Source organism: Taudactylus pleione, unplaced genomic scaffold, assembly GCF_031769625.1.
Source record: "Taudactylus pleione unplaced genomic scaffold, aTauple2 ptg000127l, whole genome shotgun sequence".
Lineage (NCBI taxonomy): Eukaryota > Metazoa > Chordata > Amphibia > Anura > Myobatrachidae > Taudactylus > Taudactylus pleione.
In genome coordinates, this window is record NW_028284529.1 from 10,568,962 (window position 1) to 10,593,408 (window position 24,447).

The 24,447-nt window shown below is 42.2% G+C and overlaps 1 protein-coding gene across 3 annotated transcripts in view; it reads right to left on the reverse strand.

The window, feature by feature from the left end:
* The window catches only part of LINGO2 (leucine rich repeat and Ig domain containing 2), a 1,482,402-nt gene that overhangs the window by 189,746 nt on the left and 1,268,209 nt on the right, over positions 1-24,447 (reverse strand). The window contains exon 1 of one of the 3 annotated variants that reach the window (XM_088472625.1): positions 11,850-12,093. The exons of the other annotated variants lie outside the window; for them this stretch is intronic. The gene's annotated coding sequence lies outside the window, so the exon portion shown is untranslated. Of the gene's footprint in view, positions 1-11,849; positions 12,094-24,447 lie in introns of those variants that run through there. 3 annotated transcript variants of the gene reach the window in all.

Consider the following 24,447-nt stretch of genomic DNA (forward strand, 5'->3'; position numbering starts at 1 on the left):
CTGACCATGAATGGATCAAAGAGAGCGAGAGAGAGAAAGAGTGAGAGTGAGAGAGAGAGAGAGAGAGAGCGAGAGAGCGAGAGAGAGAGAGAGAGAGAGAGAGTAATTCTAGAAATCAGCTGCTGAAAGAAATATTAGTTGGAATACTACCTAATAAAATTTACATTACCTTTGAGTTAAGCTGAGCCATTTGGCTTTTATGTATAGTCACATACTGTATGTAAGAGTACACAGCCTTCCATATCAAGGGAAGCAAATAAAAACTCATTACAGCATATTTAATAAAGGAACTGAGATTTAAGTACAAACATTTTCATCAATGCTCTTAGCAGCTAACACAATTCTGCAACAACCAGTGTAAGAGGTACAGTACATACGATTGCTAAGCATCCCCAGGGGCACATATAGCTGTTTGTGTATACTGTCTGTTGTATTAACTTAATGTTTTCAACATTTTTAGGACTTATTTTCAGTATTTTGGCAACTGTTTTGTTACTTTAAGTTATTTGATTACTATTCACCAACACACTTGCATGTGTTCTGTACTTTACACAGGCTCCTTATTGCATTTCAATGAATTTGTAAGCCTTGTATTTAGCTACTTCAATATGTTAATGTGATTTAAGGATCCATTCATTATGTTAATTATTGAGGGCTTGGCGGCCCCCCATAATTAAGTATCCAACTCGCTGTGAGTAGCAGCAGTGGATACAAGTTCGCCGAAGCAATTCAACATTGATCCGATACAGAAACAGCTGATCCGAAAATCAGCTGTCTCCACAATCCCCTTCATTGCTTCTTTTGGAACAGTGCAACTTAGCACTGCAGAGGCTGACTCGGGCAGTGCTAGAGCAACTGCGTGAATTGGGCTTCAGGCGCACGAAGCCCTAGCGTCCGGCGGAAGGAGCCGGACAGGGGCAGAGGGATCCAAAAGGATCCCACTTTGCTACCCGGTACTCCTTCACATAGGGAAGGAGCAGGGTATGGGAACAAATGCCATCTGAAGATGGCGAATGTTCCCGCAGTCAAGCTCCGAAAATATTAGGAATTTAGGTCCCCTTACTACTGTATGGGACAGCGGGACAAATCGGGGCTGAAAGGTAAGCAGAAGACATCAGTGATATCTCCCATATTACTTTTATAATGAATACCCCTGATCCTTAATGAAATATTAATGAATGGACCCCAAAATGTGTCAGTGGTAAGTGAGCAGTGTATGTCAGAGAAAAAATGCATTATGCAGAAATGTGATTGTTATAATCACTGTATCAAATAAAATCCCACAATTTCAGAAGAGATTAGATTTAAAAGACAACTGGATAGTTAAGGAAGGAAGGAAACCCGTAAATTGGATACAACACAAGTACGGAAGATATTAATTAAACAAAGTTATCAGTGAAGATGATGGACTAAGGACAGGTGCATAGTTGTAGTGACATCTATGGGTTTGTTTGGTTAAGAAGGATTGTACAAGTAGATGCAGATCTGTGCATCATATGATTGCCACGGGATGTAGTTAACTTCCCAGCATCCGGAATGCTGGCCTGACGCGGAAAGCCTGATTAAAGATATGCGTCTAAATCCTGACGCCTATCTTTAGCCTGATGCCATTATCCCGACAGCTGCCATGCCGAACGAAGGTAAGTGGGGTATGTTAGGTGTTAGCTGCGGGGGGAGGGATAGGTTTAGGGACCTTCGGGGGGAAATTAGGGTCAGGCACCTCCCCCCTCGGGAGTATTAGGGTTAGGCTAGGGAAAGGGGGGTTTAGGATTAAGACCACCAGGGGGAAGTTAGGTAAAGGCACCCCCTTCCCTCAGGAGGATTAGGTTAAGGGTGCGGGCAGCGGGGGTTAGGGTTAGGCAACTCCGGGGGGAGGTTAGCCACCACCCGGAGGAGATTAGGATTAGGCACCACTAAGGGAGGGTTAGGGATAGGGGGGGGGGACAGGGAAGGGTTAGGGTACTTACCAGCCCCAGTCTGGATGTAGATTATTCAGGCTTTCGGCGTCGGTATTTAATCCAATTGCCATTGTGACAAAGAATTGTTAGCAGGAACAGCAGTGGCAGACAGCATTCAATGTTGGCTAACGTGGGGACAGTTTGCACATACAGTACTGAAGTAAGTGTTACAATAGTACAAAAGGAATATGGTAAGAGCCTAGATAATGGTTTTGTAATTTGTTACATCATGAGAAAGAAACGACCTATTGCAGGCATAATTTTCAAAGTGGAAATGGCAGGCATTTAATAGTAACTGGATGTGTGGGATGAATATTACTCAAGGACAGGTAGCTTTATGTTTAGTGTAATTGTCACATTCCTTATGTAAAGCAGTGACTGACTGGAGAAAAAATAACATTCCTGTTACTGGCAGATTGAGATCTAGACATTTACAGAGACAAAAATGATCACCTACATGGGCTAAATGAGAGATGAATAAAATATCACTTGAATTTAATTTCATGGTGCAACATGTTCAGGTTCTGCATTCGTTTCCCCACCAGTTGGAATGCCACTCTGTATTGTATTTGTAAATGTACATTTTGCAATATATTTAGCCTACAGTATGAATAGACCTATGATGAAAATACTTTTGTGTTACAGTTACAGCCAAACAAGCAATGAGAAAAATATTAGGCAGAACAGTTTTGGAAATCTTACTTGTATCTATGCTTAATGAGAAAGGGACAAATTTGGCATAAATCAGGAAAGGAAATATGGGCCTGATTCAGCAAGGATCGCAAAGAAGAGTTTGCTCGCAGTTGGCCGATGTTGCGTCTCTGCATATGCATGTGCATCTCAATGCGCATGCGCGAGCCAGTCACTGCGATCAAGTAAGGGATCGCATGGCATATGCAATTAGCACGGAGAGACCTCCCATGCAGGGGCAGAACTATGGGAGACAATGGAGGGGCCTGCCGCCGGGCTCCAGCTCTAAAGAGGGCACCTCCTCCATTGTCCACAACATATTCACCCCACTTAGGGCTGTAACTATGTACCATCATGGCCCTTCATGGCACCTGATAAGCCACCATACACTAGTGGAGAACTCCGTATCAGACCATCAGCTGCTGTCTTAGTCTATCTTTAGCCTGTCTGCATGAGAATTGCTACATTACAGTGTCAGCGGCTGTGACGGGGGGGCACCAAATTATAACTTGCCTCCGGGCGTCTGGGATGAACTTACGCCAATGACAGGGGGTGTTCGAGCAAACGCAGGTGTGCCTGTGCGTCTGAATGGCGTTATAGGGGCGTGCATAATTAAGCTTGTGCAGCGGCATACGCAGCTTTACGTCTCGATTCACACAGGAAGCTGCCACAATCCTGCGGCTGGTCAGGGCTGCCCCAGTTGTGCATACGGGTTCGGTGGTTCTCGATGTTACCGATGTTTTCGCAAGCCTGCATTCTGATCAAGCATAGAGTAAAGGGAGGTAGGCTGGCTTTATGTAGTGCTGGGCGTCTGTATCTTATGTTGCGATTGCTGTGCCTATGCATTTATTAGCATATTCTCGCAGCGCCCAGGTACGTGCGGTCTCTTATTTGCAATCCTTGCTGAATCAGGCCCTATGTCTTTGGTAGAGATTTTGCAATTGTAAAGCTTCTGCCAGCAAATTTTGGCCTGAAGTGGTCTCGATCCTGCCCTGATCACACAATAGACAAATGGACATTTGGTGTCGGAGTTCTAGTCATAAAATTTAAATTCAACAATATGCAAATTTACAAATATCACAAAATTGTGAAGCAAATGACTGCATAGCTGGAACGTACCTCTGCAAATTAGCTACTTCCGTTATGAAACTGATTTTTTTGTGATATTTTACAAAACTGATTTTTTTGTGTGTGAAATTTTAGAGATGTGTGGGTCCGATTCAACACCAAATTTAGGGATTCTAAGTCAAACCGAGTTTGGAATCACTTTGGGGTACCGCGTCAAACCGAGTCCCGGTTCGGATCTTCCTGCTTCTCGGAACTCAAAAAAAACAAAACACGTGAGGATGGTTTTGCATTCCGGATCCAAAACCAAAACACATCTCTAATTTTAACCTGATTATGGTTTTCTGCAAAATTTGGTTATGAATCTGCATCTGCGTAAAGATGAAGGTCAGGTGGAAAACACAAAATGACCCAAGAAAACCATAAAATTACATACAAAATAATGCATTGTGTATGTCCATGACAATTGAATGAGCATTTGCAATGGTAGACTATGACTGAAAGTATAAACAGCAGTGACAGGAAAATGTATGAGGCAGTCTTTGTGGAGCATTGTTAAAGAAAAAAAATTACAGAGTGTCTAGTAGAAAGCAGTACAAAAAAATCCAACAGCACAAAGAGAATATTGGTTGAAAATTAAAAAGGTCACAAAATGCATTTTAAGAGGATGATATATTAACTGTGCAGTACATCCACATCTGAACAATATGCTATTGCTATGGGTTTGCAAACTCAGATATGTAAAGCTCCATTCAGTAATGATCTTTATATTTTGAGTGGCACCACAAAAAATTAGACTAGCGAGTGTGTAAGGTCATGCACATCCACCACAGAGAAACTACCACCAAATTAGTTATATTTTAACGTGCAAAATGGATGATTATTATTATTATTATTATCATTTATTTATATGGCGCCACAAATGTTCCGCAGCGCCTTACAAAGCACATAAACAAGTTGTAGACAAGCGACTTACAGAACAATACAATACAGGACCAGGACATGGATAATACATATTGCTACATTAGTGATCATAACACCCAGATAAGCAACAGAGCATAAGCAGCCAAGTGTTAGGTGCCCTAGTGGTGAGTAAGAAGTAGATGAAACTAAAGTAGGGAGAAGCACAAGAGGGTAGAGGGCCCTGCTCATAAGAGCTTACATGATCATCTTATATATAAATTGGCTACCATTACCCATCGCTCTGCTATTGCTGGAGGTAACCACTGCAGGCGATAAGATGTGGCAATTACTGATGCAATAATTTTTATAAGAAGGAGTGTAAAAAAAACCTTTATAATTTAAGAAAAAAAACTTTTTTTTATTCAGCTAGTTAGATCACCCATGCACATATCCCCTGATACTGACCTAATGAAGGCGTAACCTAACTGTTATCACTCCAGGCCAGAGGCGCTGGGACAGCTGAATTACTCTACTGCACTGGCCAAGCTTTGTTGATAGATTATGGCAATAAACAGTAGGTCCCGTAGTATTGGTTACAATTGAATTAGCTTCAAGTTATCTAAAACTGTGCTCATTTCCCAGAGCGCTGAAAGGGGGGGAGAGTGGGCACGAATTACCCATGCCCAGGCTTGTTGGAGGGGCCGGGCCCACCGCTACCCCCTCCATCTTACCTGTCAGCAGCCCCTCTCCCCACCAACTCAGCACATGCTGCTGTGTGTTGGACTGCAGTGGGGCTAGGGAGGCTGCTGCCGCCGAACAGCAGAAGTCTCCTCTGGCTTTGCGGAGGTGAGGGGGGGAGGGGGGGCGATCACACCGATCACTTCCCCCGACACTCTGATTTTCCCCTGGCTGATGGGGCTCATAGCGCCTCCCTCTTCAGAGCACAATTATTATTATTGTTTTTTATATGTTTTTCCTAAGAGGAAGTGGCCATGCCTCCCATGATAAGGCCACACCCCCAAAAATTACCAGAGCCCGGACCAGCTCTCTATGGGTCTTCTCTTTTCACACATTTGTTATTACAGTTTAACTGATGAAAATAAGAGGTCATCAGATTTATAAATATCTCAAATTATAGAAGGCACTGATATATTTGAGACTTCTGGGCATATTTACTAACTATTGGATGCTAGACACATTTCTATTATTGTTGCTATTTGCTGCAATAAGAAATTAAGTTCCGCTGGGATGTACTAACATAGGGACAGAAGTTCAGAAAGAAGCCTATCCCTGTGATGAGCACTTTACTTTCACTTCCCAGCGGTCACTGTGCTACTACGCATGTGTGGTGTGCTGACCGCAATTACACGAATGGAGAATTTTGGGGAGTGAAGCTACGGATCCCTTTCCTGGTACTTTTTCTAATATGTAACCTGTTTGCTACAATGGCTAACGTCATCTTCAGCTTAAAATTATTGTTTTAAACTGTGATTTGTTTAAACTACAATATTTTGCATTTATTGTTATTTTATGTTTGCAGTTAGATTTTGTGCTATGAGAAAACAAACTGAATTTTCCAGATAAATTAAAATGCAACACAACTGCTCTAGCAATATAATTTGTAAGAAACAAGGGAGAATAGGAAAATTACCACTCTGGGTGCTCTGACCCAGCCCCACTCATCGGGGTATATTTACTAAAGTGCGGGTTTTTAGAAGTGGAGATGTTGCCCATAGTAACAAATCAGATTCTACTTAACATTTATCTAGCACCTTCTAGAACATAATAGCTAGAATCCGATTATTTGGTACTGGCAACATCTCCACTTCTAAAAACAAGCAGTTTAGCAAATATACCAATCATGTGAAATCTTACCAGTTAAAACTATGTACTTACAAACTTCCACCAAAGTTTGGCAAGATGATGTTGGAGATAAGATAAATGCTTTTGGTATCCAATATTGTTATCTAGGACTGCCATCAGAAATTGTGGGGCCCAGGACTGAAAAAATTGGCAGCCCCTCTCCTTCCCCCGCTCCCTTATTCCTACAAAATTTGCCCAAAAAATGTCAAGCCTTCTGTGTCCAGTCAGCCCCTACTGTATGTGCATCCTGCCAGACCCCATTTCTCTGCGTCCTGCCAGGCCCCCTTTTGTGCCCAGCTATGCCCACTTATGTGTGTACAATCAACCCCCCTAATCTGTCCAGCCAGCCCCCCTTATGGTCCAGCCAGCCCCCCTTATGAGTGTTTAGCCAGTCCTCCTTATAAGTGTCCAGCCAGCCCCCCTTATGAGTGTCCAGCTAGGCCCCTTCTGTGTATCAAGCCCCCCCTTCCTCCTCTTTCAAGGCACAGCACTGCCCGCTGGTAGTGCATTTGAACTTACCCGCATTGACGTGCCTGTGCGCTGCTGGACGGACCAGGGCTGTTAGAGCCGCGGCAGGTCCTAGTGCCGTCCACCGACTCAACCTAATCTGATGGAGACGCCAGCAGTGCTGCTGCTCTCCGTAGAAAAAGTAAATGGCTGAAATGACTGAGTTGTGTAGGGAAACAGGGAATGGGTCCGGGAGAGGGGTAGGAGCCGGGCCTCCCCCTTTCTGCCAAGTGCTCAGGGTCCCCTATGGTGGCCCTGCTGTTATCACTAGCCCTGTCCTGTCCTGTACTTTATACCTTTAACCTACATAAAACAACATAAAAATGAAGATCATTATTGGAGGAAAATGTATTTTCTCTTTAAACACATTTAGAAAGTACTTTTTTATTTTACTTTTTTTTAGTGTGGTAGAATAAAATAATCTATTTTATGTAGCAAACAACTAGATTGTATATTGCATGATAATTATGATATATAATTGTATGTACTGGTGATAATTACCAGTTACAAAACTTGACCAAAATTCATTTAAGTCTGAAGCACATTAATACAGCATTTTTCTTCATGGTGTTATTATCGATTTAATATCTATTCTGCTCAGAGGTTAATTACTACACACTTTAGCATTGGAGGCACAGTAATTATGGGAGATTTTGTAAACAGAGGTAGATGACAAGTGCATGAACACTTTTACATAATTTAGCTTGCTGCATATGACTGCCTAATTTATTTTACAGTATGTTGCAATTACCATAACGGTTTATATGGAAAATTGCCCTTGCGATAAACATAGGTGTAACTAAATGATGGTTGTTAGATAAAATGTACATCAAAATAGATGATCTTGATGGGGCTGCGAATAAAAATCAGTGCGTTCGGAGCTACCCTAAGTGCTGCATAAAGCTGCACTTACTCACACGGACTCACGGGGGCAAACAAATTAAATCGACCCCATAATGTCGAGAATGTTGACATGGTCGAAATGTGAACATGCTTAGCATGTTGCTACTCAACATTCCTTTCCCCTGGTGGTCACATCTGTAGCTGTTCTGTTGGAGAGGCGTGACAGAGTGGCGGTTCTGGTGGGTATTCTCCACCTATCCCTAACTCCTATCTCTAGTGCCTAGGCCTAACTTCCACCCCAGCCTAACCCTAACCTCCCTCTAGTGCTGAAGCCTAACTCTTCCGTCCCGCAGCCTAATCCTAATGCTGATATTTTGAGAATGTAGGGATTCCACATGTCGACATTTCTGATGTCGAAATTGTAAACATAATGAGGATATTGACATTTCAACAATGTCGAACAGTTATTATGATCATTGTGGTGTCGACATAGTGAAAGTTGACCTTATGACTGCATCCAGACTGAGATGCCTATCTCACTTGTAATATAATTTAAAGGAGCCTAGATACACTTTCAGGTGTTTTTTAGCTGTACGAATAATATAGCATACCTCCCCAACATTAGTGATCCCTGAATCTGGGCAAAGGGGTGTGGCTGAGCAGGTTACACTAAATACCAGGGTACAGGTGTGACTTAGGTAACTGATTGCTGCAGTACGTATAGGGTAGTCAGCTCTATTAGGAGGAAACAATAAAATGGTGAACCAGTTCTGAGGCAATGGTTAAATATAGAGATAGATAACTGTTATCACATAGATAAAAAAAATATTAGTATGTGAATGGGCCAAAAATGGGAAGGGACAAAAACACATTTAATCAAACAATTCTGCAAATTCACTGAGGTTCTCAATACCATCTCTTGGGGGGCAGATGCAATCATAGTGATCCCTTCGATCGGGATGCCTAGTGCCGGTCTTCTGGCGTCTGGGAAATGTCAGGCCTCTCTATCTAGACGCCCGGCATTTCACCCTCGTCGGGAAATGACAGTCCGGAAGCCGGCTGTCGGTATTAAGGTAGCCGGTTTCCCGATTGTATACCCCTCCACTGGGGGCACTGCAAGAGGGGGACTACTACTAGGGGCACTACAAGCGGGGGGACTACTACTAGAGGCACTACAAGGGGGGGACTACTACTAGGGGCACTACAAGGGGAGGGGACTACTACTAGGAAACTGCATAGGGGGAGTGGGGGGACTACCACTGGGGTCACTGCATCAGGGGACCAGTACTGGGGGCTCTATAGAAAAGGGCAATACTGAGGGTACTGCATGGGGGGGACTACAACTTGGGCCACTATTTAAAGGGTACTGCATAAGGGTTACCACTCTTGGGGGCACTGCCTGGGGAGGACTACTACTGGGCGCACTATATAAGGGGCTTCCTACTGAGGGCACTGCACAGGGGGGACCACTACTGGGGGCACTGTATAAGGGGCACTGCATAGGGCAGATCACTACTGGGGACACTACTGGATAAAGGGGACCTCTCCTGGGGTACAAGGGGCACTGCATATGGGCACCACCACAGGGGGCATTACATAAGGGCTCAACTACAGGGGGCACTTCATATGGGCACCACTACAGGGGGCATTGCATATGGGCACCACTACAGGTGGCATTGCATATGGGCACTACTACAGGGGGGGGGGGGCGCCGTAACATGCATGTGCTTCGGGCGCTCTGGCTACACGCTACTCCTCTGGGTTTGCCATGTGGAGAACTGGCAGCCAAGATACATACATAGAGTTGCGTTTATAGGCACGCTAGGAGCGGTTGTGCACCCAGCACAAAACTGTTTAATTTATTTTTCCTGTCAGTAGAGCTGTGATACTGTTATATCCCACCACATGAATAGAGACTATTGGGGAGATTTATCAAAGCAAAGAGAGAAATAAAGTGGAGAGAGATATAGTACCAACCAATCAGCTCCTGTCATTTTACAGGTTGTGTTTGAAAAATGACAGTTTGGAGATGATTGGTTGAAACTTTGAGGGATATGTTTCATGCCTTGTAAAGAGATAAAGTAAAAAACAATCAGCTTCTGTCATTTTTAAAGCACAGCCTGTAAACTGACAGGAGCTGATTGATTGGTACTTTATCTCTCTCCAAGCTTTGATACATCTCCTCCTATGTACCTAAAACCTCTGTGCTATAACCAGTAAAATGTTAAATAAAATGGACTGTATTGTCAAAACTGTGAAGTTCTTTTTTCAGCAATTCCATGTGCATGGGCCATTTCCACATTCCAACCAACAGAGCCCAGTGATGCATACCTCCCAAATGTCCAAATTTCAAAAGGACAGTCCTGACTTAGGGGCTATACCAGCCATTATGGTTGTCCTGATCTGCTGGACAGTTGGTATGTCACGCTCTTAGCTACTCTACAGTTGCCAGCTATGGACACCAGATGCAAATGCCACTGGTGTCTCTAGCATTAAAGATGTGAGTGCAGGAGGTACAGGAATGGGAGAAGTTTAGTGCTATACATGTTCTGGGGCGTGGTTACACTATATTATGCAGACCCTCTTTTTTATAATGTGGCCACGAACCCCACCATGATCAGGGATCCAGCAATGTAGGAAGGTATGGTGACTGAGCTAGCCCATGGGTACCCTAAGCAGAACTGTTACAATGTGCACCTCGTATGTACCATGAAACCAAAGTACCAAATGTATTGGTACACCCACATTAGTTATACCTCTGGGGTGGACAAATTATTGCAGAATCCTGGATTGGGGAGATCAAATCTAGGAGACAGCAAGATGTTCGGAGCCAGGACGTGCATTCATTGATACCAAAAGTAATCAGACCTGTGCTCCTGTGAGCTCTTTCAGTATTTTGAAGAAGTCACACAATAACATAAAAGTTCAGCATCACTAACACATCTATAGCTTGTTACTACAAGTAAATAACATACATACATCACTGCCAACCAACATGCTTGGTCAGCATACAACTGGGTATACATAGTTGGACATTAATTCAGTTGTATACCACAGTACAGTAGTATTAAAGTGTAATTGCACACTATAGTTGCAATAGCAGCTCTTTATGAATGCCACTAAAATGAGTCTCAAGGGTGGGACGTACTGTATTGCTAAAGTATTTTTAATGAGGACAGCAGTTCAACAAGGTCATACTTTGCAATGACACCACTATTTTCCGCTGATTGTGCATTAATAGTTTGTCATGTCACACTTGAAAATAAAAACAATTTTCTATATAAAAATAATTATATACAATGAAGATAAATTCTACACTACTGCACAAGACAGTATAAATAATGAATGTTACAAAGAAATAAGGTTAATCAATATGAGACTATGAGGCCCTGTAAGAACACCTGGACAATAACATGTGACTAAACCACTACACAGGGACCAACAAAAGTGTCCCAAATCATTACACAGCTCCTACTGTCATTCCAAATGAATGCTTACAGCATAAATACTGTAGAATCTTAAATTACACTAATTATTTTAATTACTTTATTCAAAACAAGGTAACACATAATATATGGATATGTCATAGTTCATCACAGTAAACCAACTCAATACCTTCTCTAAAAAAATACATATTTTGTTTTCTGTAATATTGACAGTTCGTCTGGACAGTGAAAATTACAATTTCTAAAATGCCAATTAATGTGATGTACACATGATTTGCAAAAGTAAAACCACATGTGCTAGGATTAAAAAAAAGTCTGCATACGAATAGTTGCCAAATGTAATGCAAATCTTGCTTCATTTCAGCCTATCTTCCTCCCAATACAACTGACTGAGCATCCTATCGTTAATTCATCCTAGCAGTCTACAGCATCTCGTTCTGTATAGAAGGAGAAAGAAAATTAAGCACGTTGCCTGTAAATGGAGTGAGAACAGCCTGAAATAGGAAGATCTCCAGAGCATCGATGTCTACAGAAACAGCATTGCAAATATGAAGAAAATATTGAAATCCCTTACCAATCATTGATCTCTTCCTGGCTGGGCTTAGTGTGCTCATGTTGCAAGGTGCATAGCAGTTAGTGACTGCCTGTCTGTCTGTAAAAGCCTCACATCTGAAGAGGAAGACACAAACATTCCCTTTGCTGTTCATTTAACCTTGCACAGACAGCAGCAGCCTTCCACGGATACAGCTCAGAGCGGTTTAGGATCCCAGCTCCTCATGATATCCGCTCAGTGCGACTGCAAGGCCAATTCACTAATGGGGAACAGTGATGGATCATCCTGAATGTCTGGGTCTAGTAACCTAATAAACCCAAGAGGTAAAGGACACCACTGATGCCAAGCAACTTGATTGTTCCTAGTAACAATAGTTTCCCCGGAGGATGGTGAGAAAATCAGGTGGTCCCCTTGTCTGTTTCCTAGATGTGGCCGCTACCTCATTCATTTAATTAACCCCCGGAGATCCAGCAAGGGAGCTGCTCTGATTACAGAGTAATGGGTCCATCAGGCACAATTAGATTCCAAGAGAAACACTACAGTTTGCATGAAAACTATTGCAGTAAACAATTCCTGCTCCTCTTCATTCCACGGTGGCACACTCTTAATTAACCATTAGAGAACTGGTGTATTAGGTTTATCCGAATCAGCTCAGTTTTGCGTCTTTAATCATCTCTGTTTTGCGTCTTTCACTATCTTTCTTAACATCGCCCTAAATGGACATTGTGATTCTAAAGAACTGTAGAAGGCAGCAGCCGACCATTAATTTGTTTGTGAACAAAAAAAATGCTATTCTATTTTACACCCAGCTTATATCCATTTCATCATACAGGGGTATGGTCTATCTGTATAATATTTATGTGTATGTATTGGTTGTGTTTTGAAAATAATAATATTGTAAATAATTTTATTGTTTTTGAAATCTATTATTAGAAATAATTATATTAATATTGAAAAAAATATTAGAAATAATTATATTAATATATTTAATTTTTTTTATAAATAATAATGTGTTACCATTACTATGAAGCACATTCATATTATTGTTACTATAAACAAATGTGTTTTTCATTTATATTAATTATATAATTACATTGACTAATGTTTTTAATTTTATTTATTCTCGGTCATCTGATTCATGGTATTTTATTTACATATTGTATTTGCTATTTAAAAAATCTTTAATTAAAATACATATATATATATATATATATATATGGATCTACATTCTCCATTCATTCTTAGCAGCTAGTGAATACCTACAGCACTAAAGGGATTAAGGGATAATGGATGTGCATGTTTTAAGAATTACAACTGAGCCACTGTTACAGGAGCTGGTGTGTGCACACTGAGAGGACACCCAATAGCCATAAAATCAGCTTTCTGTGTGTGAAGTTGCTCTGACTACAGGACAATAGAAGATGAGATTTTTAGTTTGTGTAGCATGCAAAGAGGAGAGGCAGTGACTATACAAGGACGGTGACATGAGTAAGGGAAAGACGTAGTACAAGCTATGATTACGATTACAGTAGATTTAGATTTAAAGCCCACTATTAACTGCATATCAAATGTAAATGCACTTCCGTCATGTTGGGTAAAGTACATTACACCTAGCTGGTGCATTTTTTCAATTTGGATCATAACTACTTAATTCCAAATGAACAGTCCTTCTTCAATAACATATGCCTCATTTGTAGCAAAGAACTGAGTGGATATACTTGCAGGAAAGCCCTAATGATTTAATGTAGGATTTCAGTGGTTGCAATTACAGTGGGCATGGGTTATAGCTGCAGGACCCTTGTATCCTGCATTGAATCACATTTCACTATTTAGGGGCAAAGCTACAACTCACTTCAAAATAGGAGGTGGTGCCCCCTTCACAATGTGACCCAATCTTTCCTGCTGCTTATCTAAACAGTCAGGAGGTGGGGGTGGCATCCTTTGATCCTGGAACTAGAAGTGGTTTTGGCATGGAATCCTCTGTTCATAGCAAAGCACCATACTCCCAGCCTTATACTGTAATAGCATAGAGGAGCAGCATCTGCCATGGAAGCACCAGCCCTGGGTGTATTTGTCCTTTACAATTTACCTCTCTGGTACCCATGGCTGTTACTAATTTTCTATTGCCTCCATCTTTTGTTCGTGAATAGCAAAACGTACCCCTGCACATGAAGCTTTAATAACAGCAAAGAACCTGTAATGCAGGTGCAGCAGATTTGTACCTAAGGGCCTGATTTGAGGTGGACACTATTGCAGCTGCGTTTTTTGCACAGTCGCAGCTGTGATAATATGCAAATGCTAGTTTCAGCCATTCCCTTGTGTACTAGCGTACACCAGACTGTGCAAGCCCTGAAACGCCCGTTTTCATTGCCTGTGGATGATGCAACTTCACCAGTGGTTCTGAACACTCCACCATTGGTGCACAATCACATGCACCATCGCCAAGTGATGTGCGGTCAGGTGAGGCAGGTGAGGCAGAGCCTTTTCTGTCATACTTCAGTATACTCCAGAGTTTTCACTATAAAAATGAGAAGAAAAAATTAACAAAAGTATTATAAATATCTTCTTTGTATTATTCTAATAATTTTTATAGCCAAAACTCTGGAGTAAAAAGTGTATGGTAGGTGAGGTACTGCCTCCCCTGTCTACCTTTTCTGCACATCCCTGATCAAAACACACCAAATTTCTAGCACTATATACTGCTGCACCTTTGTATAATGCCCACATGAACCCTCGGGTTCAGATATGTATCTGTAAATCTGGCTCTGATACTAGCCAGTGCCTCCCCAGCCATTTACCTCACCGTTTGTCACCACCATCGACCCCTGCACCAGCATATGACAAACACAGTATCTCCTTCTGAAATTCATCTGAACATGGTCTCTGTGGCTGAGAACATAGCCGCTTTCACTGACACACCAGTGACAGTCCCATAACATTCCCATGAGACAGCCCTTTTCTGCATTCACTTCAGGCCACCTCCAAGTCACCATCCAGGAACGCCCATGGTTTTGCATTGCTGTTTCGAGATGCGGTCAGGATGCCGGTGGACGATCACGGAGGTCTTTCTCCTCTAATTTTACACCGCTGCTATAACATCAGGATATGCCATCTCCTGGTACTGGCTTCACCTTTCACTGAGGTAAAGAGGTGTAACTTTGTAAGGGTCAACCAGTGATACTTAACAACCATCGAAAAGGTTTTCCAACTGTGGTGTAGATATGATGGCAGACTGGGAGCCAATGCGATTTTTAGTCCCTCCTTCTTAGCAGCCCACTAAGCCCTGCTCTCAACGTTGATAGTCTGCAGTCCTCTCTGCCCCCCTCAGCATGGGTGATATTCAATAGGTGCAAACCATTGATTGTTAATCATCAATGGTTTAATGCCATTAATGGTATTCACTGATGCCACCTTGGATGGTGACCGTCAATAGTTAACCAACCAATGGTATCACTGCAACTTAGACTTGTACTTATGTACGTATTACAGTAGTCAGAGTGATACAGTTCTCTGTGTGTGATCTGTTAGTGAAGAGAAGAGCAGAGTGATACAGCTCTGTGATTTGTCCTGTCAGAGAAAGATGGGCGAAGTGAGACACACAGCTAAGGTGATTCCTGTTAGTGAGAACAGAGAGGGACATCTCAGTAGTGTTGACCATTGATTGATCTGTCATTGAAGGTTGATGGTTTTAAACCATTGGGCATAAGCCCTCTACGGTAAGCCATCAATGATTTTTGCACATTTGCAGTTGGCACATACGTAAAATGCAGCTGTGATTCACCATCAGCCTCTGCAATTGATAGTATACCATTGGCAACTGGTCGTTGATAGTGAAACACTCATCATCGGCATCAGACCATCAATTGGCAGGGGATGTAGTCAGGAAGCCGACGACCGAAATGCCAAGTGCCGACTGCCCGACAGTAAAAGCTCGGCAGGGGATTAATGATAGGCGTCGAAATACCGATGGCTATCAATAGCTCCACACTGAAATCCCGATGCCTGGCTTACCTAAATGCGGTATGCCAGGCGTCGGGATTTCAGTGTGGAGCTATTGATAGCCATCGGTATTTCGACGCCTATCATTCATTTTAGGTAAGCCGGGTGTCGGGAGCTCATAGCCACTGGGGGGAGGGTTAAGTTGAGGGACTCCTGGGTGGGACTTAGGGTTAGGCAACCCCCTCGGGAGGGTTAGGCTAGGGGAAGGGGGGTTAGGGTCAGGCACCACCGGGGGGAGGTTAGGGTTAGGCACCCCACCGGGAGGGTTAGGTTTAGGGTGTGGGAGGGAGGGTTAGGTTTAGGCACCCCTAGGGGAGGTTAGGGTTAGGCACTAGGGGGGAGGTTAGGGTTAGGCATCCCTAAGGGAGGGTTAGGGGGGGAGAGGGGAGGGTTAGGGTACTTTTATTACCTTAGTCAGGATCTTCATCTGCCGGCCATCCGGCATCGGGATTTCATCTGCTGGGCTTAGGTCCGGTGGTAATACATACTGATTCCATTGGCAACATGGCTAATCTAAATTGAAAGTTGAAGGTCCCATAATACTGTAGGTGGAAAGGGGAAATGAGGAAATGCTCTAAAGCAGAAGCTAAGTTGTGATAAAAAATAAGAGATGCATACTTATATAAAGCCCTATGAGGAGAACTGCAGAGTGAGAGTGAGAAGCAGCTCTGAGTAACACTTGTGAAGTGTAGTAACTTCATATGAGTTTAGTGCATGTAAATCAGTGAGAGTCTTATAAAAAAGGGGGAAGCAAAGACTAGGAAGGAGGTATATATATTTTTGGTTTCATTGTCATAACCCAATTACTGTTCAGTAGTGGAGAAATAAATGTAGAAACATTTCCTTTATCATTTTGCAAGCAAGAAATGTACTGGATGATTTGATTAATAAAGAGAACAACTTACTGTATTTGCACTGTTCAACCAACACCACGTAACATCACCTGTGTCCACACAAGAAAAAATGTTGCTGTAATACCTGCATGATGGGAGACCACTTAGTCATAAATTGGTACAGTGCAAAGAGATGCATCAACGAGGAGGTGAACTGTCTACACATGCCCGTCATACCTGCTACACTGTGACCAGGTTTCTGCTATCACATCAGGATATTCACAAGTCGCAGCTGCTATTGCATTCACCTCTGAATCAGGCCATAAGTCACACTCATTAAACACTCAAGTCTTGTGCGTGGTCTCAAACATGCCCCTCAAATGGCTCATTTACACAAAGGGTCATATTTACTCTCTTATACCACAGTGGGTGTTACAAAGTATTTCCCTCTGCTCAACCTTTATCCAGCATATGCAGTTTAAGTCAAACAAGTATCTGCAGTTTTTCATAGATGTGATGAAACTCATTCACTATAAAATAAATAATCAGAAGAACTGATCTTGACAAAGGGCATTTCTAAACAAAGCCGAGATTTTTGCAGATAAAGTGATTGTTTGCAAATGTGCAAAAGCCACACTGCAACTACATTGTGATTACTCTCGTACATAAGAACTACTGTAGGGATGTGCGCCGACCCCCATGTTTTGGTTTTGGATCTGTATCTCATTCGTGTTTTGGATCTGGATTTGGTTTTACCAAAAAACTGCTAAAATCACATAATTTGGGCTTTTTTGTTCCTACAGTATTATTAACATCAAAAACATTAATTTCCACTCGTTTCAAGTCAAGTTTGACCACCTCGCAACTCACAATATAGTTTTCATCCAGTTTAGGCCCAAAAGTTGCATCAAGCTAGCTGGCTGTTTAAGCTAAGCGGCAGCAGTGGGCAGCACAAACACATGGCAGTTCAACGTGAAACGTGGCACATAAGGAAACATATGTTTTCATTAATCAATGTGCCTGAGGGAGATGGAGTATGTATGTAGTTGAAGGCAGGGAAAGGAAGGGTTTATATAGAGTAAATGTATTTTTATTTTTTGATTCCGAAGCAACTTTATGAGGGAGGAGGGGAGAGCATGGGTGAATAATATGTCCCTTGTTTTTCCCACAAAATCAACTTGGTGGTTCAGAGTATTTTTTAACAACAGGAGATGTTGTCTGTGTCCATAAATATTTCTGGACATTTTTGCATTCAGTAACCACATGTTAAAGATTGCAGCAGTTGTGGCAGTTCAACTTCCTACATGGCATATCAGAAAACAAATGGTTTTATTATTCAAGAGTCCTGAGGGAGTTGGACTATGTATGTAGTTAAAGGCAGGGAAAGGAAGGTTTGATTAGCAGTAAATTTAATTTCCTTTTTTGATTCTAAAGCACATTTATGAGGGAGGAGGGGAGGTATTTAAAAAAAAATACAAAAAATAGTTAAATCATTCACATCAGTCCTTGCCCCAGAAGAATCCTTGAGCGCTATGCCTGTTGCTGCTGGGAGTGGATCTTCATACTAGAAGGGAACCAGAAAGACTACTAACAGTAGTTTAAAAAAAAACTCAGACAATCCTTTGCAAGGGGGAGCAAGTATGACAGCAGTCACCCAGTTGCACAGCGATTCACTGACGCCATAACATCTATGCTGGTTTTAGATGTGCTTCCAATATCTGCCAATAATGCAGTGGGTTTTAGTTTTAGACAGTTAATTGAGGTCCTGTGTTCCCACTAGCAAATCCCATCTAGATTCCACTTCACTAGAAAAGCAATTCCCAGCCTGTAAAGGGACATTAAAAACATCAATTAGCATCCTCCAAAATTCTATTGTACCAACTTTCCACTTAGATACAGATATGTGGACAAGCGGAACAGAGCAAACACAAGATTACATGACTGTAACAGCCCACTGGGTGGCTGTATTGCCTTCAGCGCCACCAACATCAGCAGCATCTAAGAAACAGCAGCTCATTCAGAGGCAGGCTACTCTGTGTATCACCGGTTTCTTTAAGAGGCATACCACTGACAACCTTTTAGAAAAACTGAGGGAAGTCATTGCAAAATGGCTTACACCGCTTGGACTCTCCTCAGGATTTGTTATTTCTGACAATGCCATCAATACATCAATATTGTGAGAGCATTACAGCTGGCTGAATTCCAACATGTCCTATGTTTTTCTCACGCAATCAACTTGCTGGTGCAATTTTTTTTTTAAAATGACCGCGCCATGCAGGAAATGCTTCCTCTGGCCCGAAAAATTTCTGGACATTTTCGCCACTCAGCAGGCACATGTAGAAGATTGCGGCACCTGCAAGAAGTGTTGAATTTGCCCTGCCACCAGCTGAAGCAAAAGGTAGTTACAAGGTGGAACTCTACCCTTTATATGCTTCAGCAGATAGAGGAACAGCAAATAGCCATCCAAAATTACACGTCGAACTATGACATAGGAAGAGGAGAGGGAATGCACCTTACTCAAGCTCAGTGGAAAAAAACTTTTGGTGTTGTGCAAAGTGCTGAAACCCTTAGAAGTAGTCACCTGTGAAGTGAGTTCAGATGCTGCCAGCTTGAGTCAGGTAATTCACCTAATTAGACGGTCTGAAAAGCAACTTGAGAAACTGAAGGAGGAGCTGAAATGAAGCAATTTTGCAAAGTATGTTGGACTTGCAGATCAAGTCCTTTATTCTCTACACCAGGAACCAAGGATTATGAGAACCTTCCAATCAGATCAATACATTTTTGTGACCGTGCTTGATCCTAGGTTTAAGTCATACATCGTGTCTTTCTTCCCAATGGACATAGATCTGAAGAGATGCAAAGAGCTCTCGGTAAGCAAATTGTCCGCTCAAGTGGCACGTGATGCAGTTATTACTCCTCCTTCAGTTTTTCCAACAAGTGTGGCTGCCAGGGAAAGACTAAACTTTCTCAAAAGGCCCACTGGTGATGCAGATGAGTCAACACAACCAAGTTTTGACATCTGGTTGGGTCTAAACAAATTGCCTACAATTAAAATAATGAGAACTCTACCGCGACTCCTTCTAATATGGTCACCATTCAAAGACTGGTTGAAGACTATTTTTAATGATAGCATCCAAATAGGCGTGCCAGACAGTCTGTTGCCTCTGTTAAAGCCAGTTTGTGCACATAGAGATCATTGCCAGCAATGTCAGTTGCCCATTTATAGCTTGTCTTCTGGGGGCCCAAACAAACCAATTGCTTCATGATTGAGGATATTGTTGATGAAGGTGTTAGTGGTGAAGATGGCAGGTGCTTGGATCTAGCAGAGAGAAGGGAGCTAGCTGACACCGGACTGCTTGTTGCTACTTTTTTAGCCAAAGTTTCTGAATTTTACAAAAACTTTTTGGATGGATGTGCTGCAGATGACATAACAGGGAGGAGGTTCCTAGATGTTTACAGTCCCTACCTCTACTTACTGACTGTACAAAAGGATTGACAATTGTTGTCCGGATTTGGGTAGAAATAATTCCAAACATGAGAAGTGGATTGTATTGTCTTATGTCCAGATATGACAATGGGCTTTTCCTTATCATGGGCAACAACTATTTCTTCTACTGGTGCCTGATTTACACAAACAACATCCTCATCAATAACATCCTTATTATCATCTGCTACACAAATATCCTCCTCATCCTGGTGCACTTCCGCAGAAGCATCTTCAATTTCTTTTCAGCATGTTCAGTTGTACTTACATCATCATAAGAGGCAAAACCACCAGTCATAAATAAAGGCCAAGGCCTTAGCCTTTCCTTGCCACTTCGTGTGGTGAAAGTCATATTGCCAATTTTATGTCTTTCTGCAGCTAACTTTTCCTTTGATGTTTATTTTCTTTACCAATGTAAAAGATTGCTTCTTTGATTTTAGATGCCCTGACTTAAGCCCGGTATACCCTTGGGCATCGGCTTTAGTAGATTATGTAAATGGACTAGTATTGTCATGACTTTTGGCACTGGCAGCAGCTCCAGCACTAGTATGCGGTTCCTGCTCTACTCACAACTGATTGTTTCCCATATCAACAAAAATGAATGAAGCAGGGTACAACACACACATACATTTGTACCAATTTTAAATATTACACTGCGGTATCAATGATCTACAGTGTCACAATATTTTTATGAATTGACAATGTGCTACCACTACCAGTGTCACAATATTTTTTATGAATACACTGCGCTACCACTTCCAATGCTCAAAATGTGTGTTGAATATTACACTGCATTTCCACTTCGTGTCACAATATTTTTTATGAATAAAACACTGTGCTACCACTTACAGTGTAACAATACATGTTGGATATTAGACTTCATTTCCACTTACAGAGTCACAATATTTTTTATGAATAAAATACTGCGCTACCACTTAGTGTCACAATATTTTTTATGAATACACTGCGCTACCACTTACAGTGTCACAATACGTGTTGAATATTACACTGCAGTTACACTTACAGTGTCACAATATGTGTATGAATATTACACTGTGCTGCTACATAGTGTCACAATACGTGTATGAATATTACACTGTGGTCTGACCGGCAGTGACACAGTAAAAAAAAAATATCTAATACACTGGGGTGCAATACAAAAAAAAAGATATATTGTTAGCTTTTATTTTTTTTTACACTGGGCACCCTTGGATGGCAGAGCACCCCTGAAAGTACACAGCAGCCCCTGCTCCTGGATGGACACAGCAACCCCTGGATGGACACAGCAACCCCTGGATGGCCACAACAGCCCCTGGATGGACACAGAAACCCCTGGATGGACACAGCAGCCCCTGCCCTGCATAGACACAGCAACCCCTAAGTGGACACAGCAGCCCCTGCCCTGTATGGACACATCAGCCCCTGGATGGACACAGCAGCCACTGCCCCTGGATGGACACAGCAGCCCCTGGATGGATACATCAGTCCTGCCCTGGCTGTAAACAGCAACCCCTGGATGGACACAGCAGCCACTGCCCCTGGTTGGACACAGAAACCCCTGATGGACACAGCAGCCCTGCCCTGGACAGACACAGCACCACTGGACAGAAACAGCACCCCTGGACAGATACAGCCAGAGTGAAATTGCTCTGCTGACCGGGTACCTTGATAGTGTCCAAAACCCGTGAGAATACGACAGCAGGATGATGATGTTTTGCCTCATTTTGGGATCCGAGTCAGGCGGGAAAACCCGAGCTGGACTCGGATCCCGGCTCGGATGGCGAAGTTCGGGTGGGTCTGTTTTCCAGGGAACCGGACCTGCTCATCTCTAATAATAACCACTCACAAGATGAGTGACAGGTAGTCAGCATTTGGGGGTGGGAACGGGGGCTTGGTTAGAAAAACGCAGGCATGTCGGGTCATTTAAACGCTGTTTCATGTGCGTGCATAAATTAGTCAATGCGATCACCTTCACAACATGAGAGCTCTCTCAGCATGTCAGGAGAGCTGCAGTGTTTGCGCTATTCAGATTTGACTTACGAGCTGCATGGCTGCACAGTCTACATCGATGGTACTGATGCTTACATTGTTGCACGTCGTTGGATGCATATGAGAAGGCAGTAGTGCTCGGGTAAGCTTTGGAAACAGCATATTTTTGCAGCTGCATTCCATGTACAATCACAGCTACATCTCTGAATCAGAGCCAAAGACTTTATGTATAGCAACCCCATTTCACATGTAACACTATTTATGTGTTCACTGGTACAGTATTTGGTTGTCTTCAGGACTTGGGGATAAATTTACTAATCATAAACTGATGGTTATAGATGGCTTCATTTAAAAAATGGCTGTTTAAAAAATGTCTATTTACTATCCATTGGGTTTCAACTTCAATTGAAACCTAACATCAATGTCAGTCGGTTTTCCCTGTTGTATTTGCCATTGGTTTTAACCTTTCCATTCAAAACCAATGGAAAATACAGTAGAAGAAAAAAAAAATTACCATAAAACAACAGCAAACACAACCCAAACAATAGACCTGCCTGTGGCAGGCAAGTTTGGGAAAAGCACTGCACATATCACTATGATCTGTACAGGCTTCGTTAGGTTTAAAAGGATAGATGGCCGACAGCAAATGTACTTTTACTATAGTAAAAGATGGCTGACAGGAAATGAGTGGGGCAAATCGGCACTAGGGGGTATATTTACTAAAGTGATAGTTTTTAGAAATGGCGATGTTGCCCATAGCAACCAATCAGATTCTACTTAACATTCAACTTGCACCTTTTAGAAGATAATAACTAGAATCAAGATGTTGCTATGGGCAACATCTTCACTTCTGAAAACTCTCACCTTAGTAAATATACCCCCAGGAGTTAGTCAATCGGAGTGAATTGTTAGTAAATTGAGGAAAATCATGGCAAGGCGAACTTTGCGGCAATTTACATCTCTAGTCTCTAGTCTTTAAAATGTAAGTTCTTACAAGCAGGGCCCTCTACCCTCTTGTGATTCTCTTTACTTTACTTCCATCTACTTCTTACTCCCCACTAGGGCACCTAACACTTGACTGCTTATGTTATGTTATGTTGCTTATTTGGGTGCTATGGTCGGTAATGTAGCAATGTATATTATCCATTGTATTGTACTGTAAGTCATTGGTCACTTATTTGTTCATGTACTTTGTAAAAACGATAATAATAACAACAATAGTCTACAGTATCAAGTACATTACAATAGCAAGACAATATCACTCTGTACACAAACTCTGTAATACTGCTACAGAAACCTCCTTTGGCTGTTTTGAAAAATACATTTAAGCTTTGTCCACACTGAGGTGATGCTTGAAGTAAAACAGCTAATAAGTTTGCCAGGAGTGCATGGAAGAGAAGTGGTGCTAAGATACAGCTTGAGGCACTGCTACAAAGAGTTCAAGAGATGATGATGAGTAGGCAGCAAATAGTGATGGAAACAATTATGAAGCAGTTTTGATACAGATGGCGAGAAAAATAGGAATGACTATGGTCCTGTATTAACGGAGTGAGGATTTTACAGGCACTCGTGACATAAAGACCATCTCTTAAATACAAAGATTTTAACTTAATCCTTCGAATGTAGCTGTTCTAAGAGGATTTTTAATTTAATAAATATGCTGTACCGTGTATAATGAATTGGTGGGAGACAGTCTTTCTGAGAAAGTTTTACACTGCAGCTAAATCTCTGTATGTGTAACAGTGGGCCTGGTACAGAGGTGCACGCAAAGATGATGCTTATGAGTTGCACTGCGCATGCTCCAAGTTATATTACTAACGGCGGTCGCAATGAGGTTTTGAATGCAGTGTGGTTGACAGTCAAGGAGCAATTTTAGGAGGTAATGGGGGTAGCGAGGTAAATACAGGCACGTCGAGACCATTTTGGGGCATGTCTCAGTCTACGAATGCAAATTCGCTCACAGCGTTAAGAGCTCTAGTGGCTTACTTGCGATGGACATTCTGAGCAACCATTGGATTGCTCAGAAGATTGATGGGTGACTGATATGCGACTGGTGGTGCATCTTTGTACCCAAGTGGCGGATTACAGTTGGTACTAGAGGGCGTCAAATTCCTGCAGCTGCATACCGAATCACAGCCGTGACTGGATTTGCGCACTCCTCTGAATAAGGCCCAATGACACCTGCTTGCTTTATTTGTTTGGTTATATATTTTTACAAATGTGCTACTACAGTAAGTCTTGAATGGCGCATCCCAATGCAATGGTAGTACCCATGTTTTATTACATTAAAATAACTTCACAACATTTCTAGTAC